The 7,873-nt window shown below is 45.4% G+C and overlaps 1 pseudogene; it reads right to left on the reverse strand.

Annotated features, from left to right (window-relative positions):
- Window positions 1–207: 207 nt before the first annotated feature.
- Window positions 208–1,316, reverse strand: LOC147703116 (uncharacterized; annotated as a pseudogene).
- Between the last annotated feature and the right edge of the window lie 6,557 nt (window positions 1,317–7,873).

A 7,873-nucleotide genomic window follows, 5' to 3' on the forward strand; every position in this document is an offset into this window, starting at 1 on the left:
TGATCCAGCCTCTCTACTCTCTACCCGCCATTAACGAATGCGAGTATCCTGGCTGAAGGAATTGGGACTGGCCGAGGGAGGAAAACCATGGGGTGTATAACGGAGCTTGGGGAGGGAGAGGAGAGGTGAGTGTATTCTCTATATTTACTAGATAAGCATGCTGTGCTGCTACTCGCTAGCTTAACTCATCCTCAGTACGTCCAGTGCTCAGTGGGCCACCTCCGGTGCTCTCTCTGGCTGCCGGCTCTGATTTGCGGACTCTGCCGGCGGTGCTCGCCCTAGTAGATGGGATTCCTGTGGGCTGGCAGGTGGCGCCACCACGCCCTGCGCTCGATTATCTGGCCTCGCACCACCTGTTGAACTAACATCCAGCCCTGCTGTCAGCGCACCGGGCCCCATCACCGCTGCCAGGTTGCGTGCTGCAGGTTGTTGCCCCGGAGACGAGGCCTGTGCACTCGAGGGATAGGCCGCTGGAGACACGGGGCAACGGCTGGACTCGCCTCTGTGTGCAAGGCGGCTTCAGCCTTGGCACTCCCGGCCATGTCGTCCTCCGGGACGCCAGGGCACATGTGGCTGGTATCTGAAGACACCTCACGCTGGGTGTCGTCATAGCAGCTAATGAGTGGATTTCTGAGTTGGGTGATGTCACTTGAATCGATGTTTGCATCTGATCGCCCCCTTTCGGTGTTGTCATGGGAAGGGAAGCTTGGGGCCACAGGTCCGTTTCGCTGTGTGTCGTCATGGTGCCCAGTGCTTGGACTCAGAAGTTCTTGTTGTATGTCGTCGTAGCAGCCAGTGCTTGCATGTGGGTGAACTTCTGTGTGTGTGTCATCAAGGGACGCTGTGCTTGATTCTTGGGGTGTCTCTTGTGTGTTGCCGTAGCAGCCAAAGCTTGCATCCGGGTGCCCCTCTCGTTTGGTGCCATCCCGATGCTCGTGTGTAGCACGTGGGGATCCCTCTCGATGGATATAATCTTGGGATGTGTTGTTAGGGTTTTGGTTCCCCTCCCCAGCATCACAGGAGTTGTCAGGGTCTCCAGCATATGCTCCATGGCATAGGGCCCCCTCTGATACACAGATGGCCCCAGGTAGGGTCTCTTCCTAGCCTCCAGGGCATAGAGTCTTGGACAGGGTACCACTGGGCTCACTTTCTGCCCCTATCTGTTCAGGGGGCATACTCTCAGCAAAGGTTTCCTTCTTGGGGCAGTGGCTGCCATTGCCTGCTGAGGGCATCTCGCCAGAACATATTTCTTGTGTTAGGTGCCTGTCCATGCTAGCAGCATCAGAGTGAGACGTCTGCGCAGTCAACAAGGCCATTGGAGAGTCTACGGGGTGACAGGTGGCTCAGACAGGCAGGCCCTAGGGGCCACAGGCACTTGGAAGGTACTGGCAGGTGACAGTTGTCTAAGGCAGGAAGAAGGGGGCACCTGGCACAACAAATGGGTGACAGGCGAGCAACAGGTAACTCAGGCAGGTGGCAGAGGCAGGTGGGAAGTGACTCCAATGAATAACAGGTAAGCCACTGTAGTTGTGTTCTGTGCATGGAGGGAACGTTTGATTACATCTCCATGTGTCTGACATCAACAAGTTGTAGTATAATGTTCTCTTGTTGTGTTGCTTTATGCTGAGGACGAAACAGCAAATATAAATCTGGGACTAAATGAACTTTGCATGTGTTAAGTGGGATAACCTGAAATTTCATACACCCAGGCATTCTTTAACGACTGGCCATTGGCCACCAGTTCCCCCTCCTTCATACTTATGGTCCTGTGTTGAGCCTGCTCATGTGAAGGACAATTTTTACTTCAATGATCAATGTCCGGATCGAGATGTGTATCCAGTGTTGTCTAGTATGTTTTGCGGAGCTATCAAAAATATCTGGTGGGCTTTGCGCAGGCACTGATCCTGTGCCATGTGAGGGCATATGAGGGTTTGATTGAATTGACATCTGGGCACCTGCTTCCAGTTGTTGCTTCTATTTCTTAGGTGAAGATTACACCACTCCGATGTAGCAACTGTTTGTTTTGGGGCAAAATTAGGACAAGACAGAGTTGCTCCTTAGACACGCCTTTACGTTTTTATCCTAAATCGGAGGCATTATTCCTAATACAGTAGCTATGTTTCCATGATCAGAAAATGCAGTTTTGCCCGTTTCAGGACTTTTCTCAGGAATATGTGGAATAAGACGTTGGCGATCATGTTTATCATTAGTTGTCTGTATTGATGTGCAGAGGAGTTTATACCAGTGTTGAGGTGATGTTAATCCCTGCCTTATTTCCATTCTCCTCGACATTTTAAGTAGGTGGGTTTATCATATGGACTTTAAAATAAGACTTTTTTGCTCGGTTAAAACTGAACTCTCTGCACTGTAGGGTTTGCAGGCCCAGGTGCTCCTGTGCTAAAACATGCTTCAGCATTTGCTTTTTTTACCCTTGATACAGCATAGCAAGGTGTGTGAAGGAGTTAAATACTCTGAGTGGGGATGTAGTACTTTTTACAACCCTCCTGATTTGCTGCACAGAGGCCCATCCTGACCCCTTTGTAATTGTTATTTTAGTATAACTGAGTAAGTGGCATTACATTTGGGAAGGTGATTTATCACAAGAGCTTCTTGTGTTGCACTGCTGCAATATATATGCGGAATGACACCCCGTCTGGTGCTGGCACGTGGCGGCTGGACGGCCACACTACACCCCGACTGCTACTGCCACATGTACTGCAGCGGCTGAAGGGCCACACTACACCCTGACCCCCCCTCAGATGCTGGCCCGTGTACTGCAGCGGCTGACGGGCCACACTACACTTCGTCAGCCCTTTAATGCAGCAAACTGTACTGCAGCGGTTGTAAAGGTCACCCCACTATCCATGGCGGCCTCCTGCAGGAATGGCATGTGTACTGACACCTGCATTAATATGGCTGCAATGACCAGACCCTTCTCTACCCCCTCCCCCTTATCGGGGCAGCACTTGCCCTGCATTCTGTTTTTTTTTGTGGTTTTTTTCAGATTAGGGGCTGGTATTTTGATGTGACTAAGGCATGCCTCCTTGCTGAGTTTAGTCATAGCTGGAAAGTGGTCCAAAGTCACACACAACATTTTTAGTCACTTTTGATTTTTTGGGGTCAATACAATTTCTCTACTAGGACATTAATGTCTGGAGAAATAATACCTGCAATTAGCAGAATACAAAGTTATGTTCGGTGTGCACTAGATGGCATTGAACCAGTTGGCAGGTATGAGAATGTGGGATGAAATACAATCCTAAAATAGGGGTAAACTGTCTTTACCAACAATGGTGCAAGCTGTGTTCAGGGCATCTGCCCCTCGTCTCCTTAGGTGGCTGGAACAGTTATTTAAGACTTGCTGAGTGACCTAGAACCTCTTACCTGAAAGGAATTACATTCTGTAAATATTGGAGGCAAACGGGGAATAAAGTTGTAGAGTGTACAGGCGATTCACATATTTGTGGTGAGCAGTCTGACATGGCCGCCTATAATGTTTCACCATGCCTACCCTGTTCCCTTTATTTCTTTCTTATACTGTCATTCATTCTTTGATACTCACTTAATCTATCAAGTGGATTTTCCTTGCTCTCGTGGATGAGTTATATCAGTGTTTTGATGGCAGTAGTGTCAGGGCTCTCACGTCATTGGATCTCTTGGCAGCATTGGACAAAATTGAACATGCCGTCTTGATCAACTTTTTGGCAACTTTGGTGGTAGGGAGAACATTTTTCCATTGGTTTAGTTGTTTTTTGACTAATTACGCAATGAGGTAGTGCTTAAACCCTTTCTTTTCACACTCAATTTACCTTTTCTTTCTGAGGTCCTCATATCGCCTCCTTAAGCACTGCTATATTCAGTGCTAGTGTCAGCTGTTTTTCCTGATTTACTATTAACTGATAAATCACTTTTGTCTCTGCTGCATTATATCTGTGGTTGACACCCAGATTTTCTTTCGTATTGATGGGGTGGTTTGACAGTCCCCTGCCCCAGTAAAGTTCCCTGCCAGCCATCCATTCCTGGATGCAGGCAAACTATCTCTAGATCAATGACTGTTAAGCGGCAATCCAAATCTGTAAGGCTCAATCACAAGTTTGGACAACCACCTGGTCCAATATATTAGGTTGACTTCCTCTGGGTATTCAACTGATTAATAGGTTTTTGATGTCAGCACAAGTCCAGGTCATTTCAAAAGTCGTTTGTGTATCAATTTCTCTCAAGAAAATGCTCCCATTGCTAACTTATTCGGAGCGTTGTATTTTGATGGTATTGTTACTAGCCCATTGTTTAGATTTTTGCAACAGTTTTTTTGTCTTGTCCTACCTAGTACCTGATTGTTCAGTCGTGACAGCGTCAAAATGCATTTGCCCAACTTGCTCTCATTATCAATCCTCATCAGCACTTTTCTTCCGAGGTCTAGACAGCTGCGGCCTGTGCAGGTAAGAGCAATGGCTTTTATTTTTTTATAATTATTACGTTAATAAAAGTTATTGTAATTTATAATGGCAATAGCTTAAACTTTTGTCAATAACTTTTGTGAAGATTATGTTCGGTGAATTTTATTGTGACGAAAATCCAAGAACAGAAGTGAAATATTAACATCTTTTGGTGACATTTGTAATATAGCTTGAAACATTGAGAGAACATATTTGAACCAGTTGTTGTTGAATGGTTGCACAGATTGATGCTGTGGTGGTACTTGAGTCTTGGTTACCTGGTAGCGCCTTAGTTTGCAGCTCTGCAGCATTACCCAGACCAGGAGTAAACGCCCCAGCAACCAAGCCAGGAGTAAACGCCCCAGCTCATCTGCTGCAGCTTTGGCAGACTTGTCAGACCGCATGCAATTTATGTGTAAATAATTAAGGGAGAGGTGCTTTGGTGGAGCCCCTTCACTCGTTTTTTGGTCCAGTCTACAATTACAATACATAAATACAGATTTCTAAGTATGCTTTCACCAAATTAGCTTGTTGTTTTCACAAGGTTTAAAACACCTGAGCCCTGTAAATGGTTTGAAATAAAGGAGATGAAAGAAGTCAATTTGTTTGTTGTGTTTTGCTCGGCACATCACTAAATATGTTTTCCATGCGCTCTGCTCCCTTAATTATCACACTGAATGAGTTGCTATTTTCATCATGTGGTTGAACCTTTAATCTGTGTGTAGAAAAGGGGTGCTATGCTGTTGGAAACCTTGCTGAAGCTAATAAGCTGGAGGGTACCCAATACCGGAGTCTGTAATAGGGCGGCATGTATGAAGCTCTGTGGTTATACTGAATAAGCAGCTACCTATGTTATGCCATCTATTAATGTAATAACTGCACTTTCACAATTGCTTTATTAACCTTCCTGCTTTCTCAAATGTGCTTGAAAATGCACGATTTTTCTTCTTTTCTTTCAAAATTTTCTTGGGGGGAGGGGTAATCCCCCAAACCCCCCTTTTGGGGTTCCGGCTCGCTCGCTACGCTCGCTCGCTACTGTGCTGTATGCAAATCACTTTGCGCCCCACCACTTTAAAATGTCACCCACCGCCCCTGCCCATGCCTCAGGTACCCTCAAGAATTATTGATTCGCCCGGCCTGCCTTGGCCAGCTGGTGGCTGTCTGAGGTTCTCCAGGACTATTCTCCTCAGCCATGCTTTCCGTAACAACAACCCGGGCTCTGGACCTGCCCCTCTGGAATATTACTGGTAGAATTCGAAGCCACGATGAATTATAATAAAAGAAAAGAAAATTTACCAATTTATTCACCTATGTATTTGGGAAACCCAAATAATACTGGAGAGGAGGCTGCTTTGCTTTTAAAGTGCACTTGTTTATTCTCATAAACCTGCTGTCGCCTGATGCTTCCAGATTTAAATTTCGCGTTCTTTTTGTGCAATTTCCGATGTGGCTTAAACTTTGTTCTAAATTAAACCTTACAGTTTGTGTCAAGTTTTGTTCAGAGTACAATGAGCTGAATATGTAAGAGATAATGTCAAGAAGCCGGCACGTAAAAAACACACACTCTGCAGGGTTGCGTTTATTTCAGTTGGTATTGCAATTCTTTTAACCTTAGTGTGTGTCTAGAAGGCACGTCAGTATATCTGCATATATTATGCAAATCTCTACATTTGAATACCATTTTTGTCAGAGGGCCAGAGCGTAAATCTCCCCAAGGACACCTTGACTAATCCAGGGCAATGGAGAAAGGGATGACACTTGAAAAATTAGGATCTAAAATATTGCACAAAGGGGTTTTTTATATGTAAAATACTTATATTTGTGTACATTTTAAGAAATGTGCAATACTGCATATTTTAGTTCGATTCTTCACGTGATGGAGAAGTGACAGATATTGACTCAGCCCTGCCTCTATGTCGGGGCGGTAGCTAGGAGGGAGGGAGGCTCCCCAACCCTTCGTGTTTTCATTCGCAGAATTAATGTCAAGCTTTTTCAGTTCACAACATGAATCATTGAATCCGCCTTGAGCAAAAGCACGCTAAAACGCCCTACACTGTCATTGAATTTCCTGTTCCGAGCACAGCTACCTGTGAACCCTCCAGTACAATGATAATGGTAAGTGTGACCACTTTCACTATTAAAACTAAGCTCCCTTCTCACCAGGTCACGTGAACAACAGTTGAATGAAAAGAATGGACTGCTGGTGAGTGTATAGGAACTATTATGTATCCTTTCCTAGCCCTGCGTGCCTCTTGTTGTGCCATGATTTGAGCACATCTAAATCCTTTAGTACGGCTCTTACACACACAAGTAGAACTCCCATCATCATTGTTGAAACCACTTACCAGCTACACCACCATGGGCCCTTGCAGCATCTCCAGGTACTTCCACAGTATGCAACCCCCACATGTTGCTTCTTTTTCACTCTTCATAACCTTTGTACTACATCCAACCACAAATAAGCTTCACATATCAACTACCTTCTCGTTTATGCAGGTGTGTATAACTCTGGATACCCTCTGATGTTATGGCTCATGGCCCCTAAGAATACACATGCTAATGCTCAAGAGCATACACACAGCAGGAGACACAAGCGGATGTACAACAGAAAACTTAAATGGAGTACAATACAATAGAATGTACCTTTCGACTCCTAAAGGCCTATTTTGGGGTCTGCTCTGACTTGGTGCAATGCTACTATCCAAACTATTGCATGGCACTAATTTCTTTCAAGCTATACAACATTGCAGTGAGGGGCCATCTACCAATGCAGCATGAAACAGAGACATTAAATATTAAGTGAAGAAGATGATGAAAAGGTACATAGACAGGATCCTATAGACACTATTACCACATCTGATTCATCATAAAGTATTTCTGAACTTATCTACACAGCAAAATAAGTTGTATTTGTAAATAAAGAAAAAATACAAATTCACGTCAGTTTAGCTTTGTTTGAAAAAAATGTTGCTTCGCAAACACACTCTGTGCCCTAGCTGCTGCATTCGAACCCAAAATAAAGCTTAGATCCAACTTCCTAGATGTATTTTGCAATATTCACCCTACCATCAAAACCAATCAATCAATCAATTATTTGTAAAGTTCCCTACATACCTGCGAGGGTCTCAAGGCGCTGAGGGGGTGGGGTGCTACTGATCAAACAGCCAGGTCTTGAGTATCCTCCTGAAGGTCAACACGTCTTGGCTCAGTGGGAGGGTGTTCCATGTCTTGGTGGCGAGGTGGGAGAAGGATCTCCCACCTGTGGTTGTTCTTCGGATGCGTGGGACGGTGGCGAGTGAGAGGTTGGCGTAGCGTAGCTGGCGGTTGGGGATGTAGAAGGAGATCCGTCTATTGAGGTAGGCTGGGCCGGTCTTGTGGAGTGCTTTGTGTGCGTGGGTGAGGAGCTTGAAGGATATCCTCTTGTTGACGGGAGCCAG

This window comes from Lissotriton vulgaris, chromosome 7 (assembly GCF_964263255.1).
Source record: "Lissotriton vulgaris chromosome 7, aLisVul1.2, whole genome shotgun sequence".
NCBI classification, from domain to species: domain Eukaryota; kingdom Metazoa; phylum Chordata; class Amphibia; order Caudata; family Salamandridae; genus Lissotriton; species Lissotriton vulgaris.